The following is a 6,098-nucleotide window of genomic DNA, read 5'->3' on the forward strand; positions in this document are numbered from 1 at the left end:
GCAATGAATTAATGCATGCATACCATGCCCGGCTCCCTTTATCAACTCTTTCACAGTTTAGAATTCTCAGCCTAGATAATGGTGCTACCCAAAGTGGGTATATCTTCCCACCTCAAATGAACATAATTAAGATAATTCCCTACAAAGGTTGACACAATCTAGATGAATTCTCTTTGAGATCATTTTTCTCAGGTGATTCTAGCTTAGGTCAAAATTGCAATTGACAGTAGCCATCTCACTAGGTATGCTGGAGAGGCAGAGAGACAGAAGCAGCCAATGGCCAATTTCACAATCAGCTCTAGTGTGAACATTGAGAGACAGTGGTGACAGAAACAGACAGTGCTCTCTGGATTGTATCAAGTTGACAGAGCTAACCATCACTGGTAATGAGTGAAATGACAAAGAACAAAAGCCCTAGGTTTTCCCAATGTTCTTCTCCGTATATGACCTTCACCGAAGGTGCAGAGAGAGCCCCAAGTCAGCGAGCCTGAATTCCTTGCCTGGCCAGTGGAAGTTGGGTGGAGACTATAGGTCAAAGTTCACTGGATTTAAAGAAAATAAAGGAACCTGGAAAGTTAGGTGGTTTCTGAAGTTCTCTTCTCAAAACCCCATAGACACCAGTATTTCATAGGTTGCTAGTGTCTTCAGTGTGTGAAGAGAGACCAAATGACCTAAGGTGAGGAGAAGCCATGTTTTCAATTTTAATTAACAATCTAGCAGCTTAACACTGAAGGATCTGGGGTCCACAGAAGGTCAACCAATAACCTAAGTCTTACCGTGTGGAGAAGATAACACTGGGTTTGATTTATGAACTCGTAACATTTTTTGTCACGGTTCACAGAGACCTTGTGTGTTTCTCATTGCTGAGATGGAATGCTTGGCACAGGTGTTTCACATCCATTTTGGCTTTCACACTGAAGTTCATCAGGGTGGAGAGGCCATGGAGGCAGGACTGTGAAGCAGTGGACCACATATCAATGGTCAGCAAGCAGAGAGAGATGAACACTGGTGCCTCGCTCATGGTCTTCTTGTCCTCGATCTTTTCCCAGGGATAGCACAGCATATCCACACTCAGGATGGGTCTTCCCTTTCCAGTTAACTCTCTCTAGACACACCCTCGATGACACACCCCAGAGGTGAGCTTCCACAGTCAGTCTACATCCAATCAAGCTGATAGTGAAGAGGAGCCTTGGCTGTCCTCACCTAGAGACTGCACTTCACCCCAGGAAGTGGGAAGTGAACAAAAGCTGAAGAGCAGATAAGATCCTGAAACAGAGAAGCTGGCTTATGGGCTAGGGGTGCTTTGGTGGGTAAGCTGTTTGCTGCATAAACACGAAGACCTGGGTTCAAATCCCAAGCACCCATATAAAAGCCAGGAGCAACACTATAATCCCAGCACAGGGAAAAAGGCAGAGATACTATGGCCATCAAGTCCTGCTGAAACAGCAAGTCACAAGTTCAGTTGTGAAACCTTGTATCAAGATTAAGACATAGAACCATTGAGGAAGACACCAGACATTAACCTCTGAGCTACCCACGTACATGCAGGCATGTGCATGCTCACCCACACCCACACCCACACATCATACATAATTAAAAACAAAACAAAACAAAAAAACAAAAAAAAACTGGCTCATCTGGCTCTATGAAGAATTCAAGGATAGGCTAATATCTTAGCAAAATCTCTCTTACATAAACACATTCATAGGCCCTTCATTGCCTTCCACTCCATGACTTGGGTTAACTGAGAAGCCATGGCGTCACATAGGCCTGGTGTTTAAGCCTAAGCGGTATGCAACCGTGGGAGGAAGAGTGGAAACTCCTCTTAGCACAGACTCACTGTCAGGACTTTCAGCGCCTGAGGCAGCACTGGGCAGGGAGCCCAAGATGGCTATGTTACACTGGGCAAGTGCTATCTGTCTACCTAACTCACAGGGGAGCTGCAGGATAGGGGACAGTCGTACGATACAAGGTGGCTGCAGGATTCATAGGGGATAGTCGGTATGAAAGCTGGGAAGCTGATCTCTTATACTGATGGGGAGACTTCATGCTATGTTATTTTCTGTTTATTTGTTTAATGTGTGGGGGTGCCACTACCTATGTGTGGAAGGCAGAGAGGTCTTTTCTTTCCTTCTACCATGTGGTACTAGGGCTCCATTTCAGGTCACTAGGACTGGTAAAAGTTCCATACCTGCATTGGGAAGTAGCTTGACCTTTAAATCTGACTGTGAGGGAAAAAAAAATCACTTTTATAGTTTCTCCACAATCGTGGAAGGGCTCTCCCTCCTGGCAAATATGTGGCCAGATTTAGGGTCAGGTAACATAGCTGTCACCTTCTTGGATAAGGGGAGGGCCTGGCATTTCCCTCAGTGGCAGTAGAAAGGACAGGGTCAGGTAGTCTTGCAGCTGCCTTGGCACCATGTGGCGCTGACAACTGGAGCCAGTAGGGTAGGGAGACAGCACCACGGGCAAGATTTCATCCTCCAGGGACACTAAGGGGGTGCTTCCTTGGAGTCTTTGTGCTTAAAGGTTGTCTTAGTTAAGGTTTTACTGCTGTGAACAGACACCATGACCAAGGCAAGTCTTATAAAAAACAACATTTAATTGGGGCTGGCTTACAGGTTCAGAGGTTCAGTCCATTATCATCAAGGTGGGAGCATGGCAGCATCCAGGCAGGCATGGCGCAGGAGGAGCTGAGAGTTCTATGTTTTCATCCAAAGGCTGCTAGTGGAAGACTGACTTCCAGGCAACTAGGGTGAGGATCTTATACCCACACCCACAGTGACACACCCATTCCAACCAGGTCACACCTATTCCAACAAGGCCACACCTTCAGATGGTGCCACTCCCTGGTCCAAGGATATACAAACCATCACAAAGGTCTTTGCAGGATTGTGTGAGTTTCACATCAGGATTTTACAAATCCCATGGTGAGAAAAATTCCCTATCTGGAAACTGGGGGAGTTTATGTGTGCCTAACCCTGTGTAGTAATAGGGTGAGGTGGAGACCAGCTTCTCCCTCAAGCAGGCATCTGCCTGGCCAGACACCATGTGGCAATTTCAGAGGTCTTTCCTTAGAGCCACATGTATAACCTTGTACTTGGTCACCTCCTATTGTGAGTGGGAGTGCCTGTTCATTTGAAAGGGCTTCAGCCGATCTGAGGTTGAGGCCCAATCAAATTCTGTAGCCACGGAGCTGCGGGAGCATTACAGTCACCTACACAGTCATTCACCATTCACTTAGAAGTTATACATCCCCCTTTTAAATGCTTAGTCTGTCTATTTCTTCCAAGACTAATCCACCTGAGTATCTCATCAAGGCCTTTTCCTTGGGGACCGGTGCTACCTGAGTATCCCTTCAAGGCTCCAGATATAATATCCTGCAAGGCGATCTAGCCATTGCTGGCTCTTCCTGCCTATCTCCCTTTTTTGTCTTTACCTGGCCTGGACATCCAGCCCAGTCTCATCTGGTCTTCCGCTCAGAGACTCCAGGTCTTGGTCCCACAGTCCCCTTGTCCACTGGGAGAGGACCCCGAAGTCCTGTTTAGGATGTGTGCTTCCCAGAGACTCCAGGTCTTGGTCCCGCAGTCCCCTTGTCCACTGGGAGAGGACCCTGAAGTCCTGTTTAGGATGTGTGCTTCCCAGAGACTCCAGGTCTTGGTCCCGCAGTCCCCTTGTCCACTGGGAGAGGACCCTGAAGTCCTGTTTAGGATGTATGTTTCCCAGAGACTCCAGGTCTTGGTCCCGCAGTCCCCTTGTGCTTCTCAGTTCCAGAAGACTTTAGTGTTCTCAGAGACCAGGGAGCAGCAGCCCGTCTCTACCATGGGGCCATGGAGAAGGAGATCTCACTGGGGCTTCCAGAAATGTTGCAGGAATCTCTCTGGAACAGAGTGGACAAGGGGCAGTGTCACTGGGGGACTGGAGCCATCGCTGACATCCCTCTCTTCCCTTCTCATTGATGTCAGAGCCTTTACTCCAGGCTTCTGGGAAGGAAGTCACAGTGAGACCTGCTCTCTTCCACTTGACACTGGTCCCCAGATACCGCTGATTTGTAAACACGGTTCCTCTTTGTCTGTCATTTGAGATTGCCACATCCTGAGGCCTTACCTCATGGAAACTTCTCAGAGGGAGAAGTGCCATGAGTCTGTCAGACTAACTCAGAGACTCCAGCAGGAAGACACCGCCATGCTATGGCCTCTTCGGTGAATCTACTACTCAGAAAGTTTTCCATTTGATACCTATGGCTTTCCGAATGGCCTCTCCTATTCCAACATTAAGGACACTTGGAGAAGCATCATCAGAATCAACAAATTTGGAAATGATGACCCTTAAGACTTCTAATAAAACCTGCAACTTAAGATGTCATCAACTTGTTCACAACAGTCAACAGCAGGTGAAGATGACACAAAAACTTACAGTCTATCAAAACTAATTAAAGGCAGGGCTGGAGAGATTGGTCAGTGGGTAAGAGTGCTCACTGCTCTTCCAGAGGTCATTTCCCATCACCCATATTCAATGGCTCACACCCTTATGGAATTCAAGATCCAGGGTATCCCATGTCCTTTTCTGGATTTCGTGGGTGCCTGTACTCACACATATACAAGTGTACCCAGAGACATACACATACACACACAATTTAAAAATAAGTAAAAACTCTGACAACAATCCCTATATGTGATTAGGCAATATTGGCCCCCATGACATCTGACTGACAATAAGGACAAACACATTGATCTTTGCTCTTGTTAATCTTGTGCTTTCTCAACAATGGCCACCGTTACAATGGCAGCTGGCAGGAACAGAGCCTTGATGTCTCAGGGAGTCCTCGGACCGTGAGGAGTCCTTTGGACAGGTGTCTGAGCCACTGGTCAGTGCTGTATTTACAACTCCTCAGCCATCCGTAGGCTCTCTTTGCTCTAAGTTGACTATGATCCTGCTTGCTGTCTGAAGTCTTTTAAACCTTAATAAATTTCAAGTTTTCTAGGGGGAAATTAATCATTTTTCCCACTCACCAAACAGTAACTGCAGACCTCACCTCACTTCAACCTCAGAGGTGAGCATGTGACCTGGCCAAGCCAATCAATCGGGAGATCACATCTCTTTGACTTCAGTGATAGGTTAAGGGATGACTGTGTGGCTTGCAGGTAACCAGTCAGTGCTGCCAAGACTCAGGTCCAGAGGCTAGAATGGGACCCTGGAAAAGCTCAGTCCTCTTCGATGCTAGAAAAGATCTGTCATCTGTGGGTGAAGCCTGCAGGGAGAAAGCCAGAGATCAAATAATGGAGGAAGGAACAGATGGCCACTTTGGGGTTCTGGACCCAGCTGTGCCAATGAACAGCTATGACCTTGGTTCCTCAGCTGTTTGAACTCATGAAATTCCCTGTTTTCCTTGGTCAGATGTAGCTAGACCTTTCATCCCACGGGGCTCAGCAGAGCAGGGACTACTTTTAGTTTTGGGTCCTCGAGGCAGAAGTGTATACACACACACACACACACACACACACACACACACACCACTACTCACTGCTCTCCTCTTCGGGAACCTACCCCAACTGTTCACTCAGCCAGCTCCATACCTTCTGGCTGTTTGCCTCCCGTGTCCACCTTCATCTTTCAGGGCATCCAGCTGTTTTTAGAACCAGTACAGCGGGGATTTCGTGGCATTCAGCTCTCTTCCTCATTAGCACAGTGCGTTTCAGTCTGAGCGATGCAGGCTGAATGCTAAGTGCTGCCGCGCATTGGTTTGCATTCTTGATCCTGGCTTCATCAGTGAGAGACTCTGTGTGCGCGCAGCTGGGCTGCAATGGCAATTTGTTCTGATGGCTCAGGGCTGTGATGTTACCCTGTCATTGATGCTCATTATGTCATTTTGGAAAGTATAGGGACATGGAAGTCCAATTTCCCCCAAGTATCTGTTATATAAATAAATAAATAAATAAATAAATAAGCGTACATTTAAACCTACTTTTCCTCTGATGGAACCTGGCAGGGGATGGGGTGAAGAAATCTAAGGGCTGAGAAGACCAGTTAACATACCATCAACAGCTCAAGCAATGGTGACACACTTTAAATCCCAGTTGTAAATTATTTTTGTATAG

The 6,098-nt window shown here is 47.0% G+C and overlaps 1 long non-coding RNA gene across 3 annotated transcripts; it reads right to left on the bottom strand.

Annotated features, from left to right (window-relative positions):
- Nucleotides 1-2,582: 2,582 nt before the first annotated feature.
- Nucleotides 2,583-5,720, bottom strand: Gm33027 (predicted gene, 33027). 3 transcript variants are annotated; one of them, NR_166581.1, is made up of 3 exons: nucleotides 5,577-5,720; nucleotides 5,036-5,251; nucleotides 2,583-3,880 (listed from the first exon to the last, which is right to left on the bottom strand). It is a non-coding gene; the product is annotated as a predicted gene, 33027 (long non-coding RNA). The 3 variants fall into 3 exon arrangements; NR_166582.1 differs by having other exon boundaries at nucleotides 5,013-5,251; NR_166580.1 differs by having other exon boundaries at nucleotides 5,013-5,251; nucleotides 5,548-5,720.
- Nucleotides 5,721-6,098: the final 378 nt, after the last annotated feature.

This window comes from Mus musculus, chromosome 7 (assembly GCF_000001635.26).
Source record: "Mus musculus strain C57BL/6J chromosome 7, GRCm38.p6 C57BL/6J".
Lineage (NCBI taxonomy): Eukaryota > Metazoa > Chordata > Mammalia > Rodentia > Muridae > Mus > Mus musculus.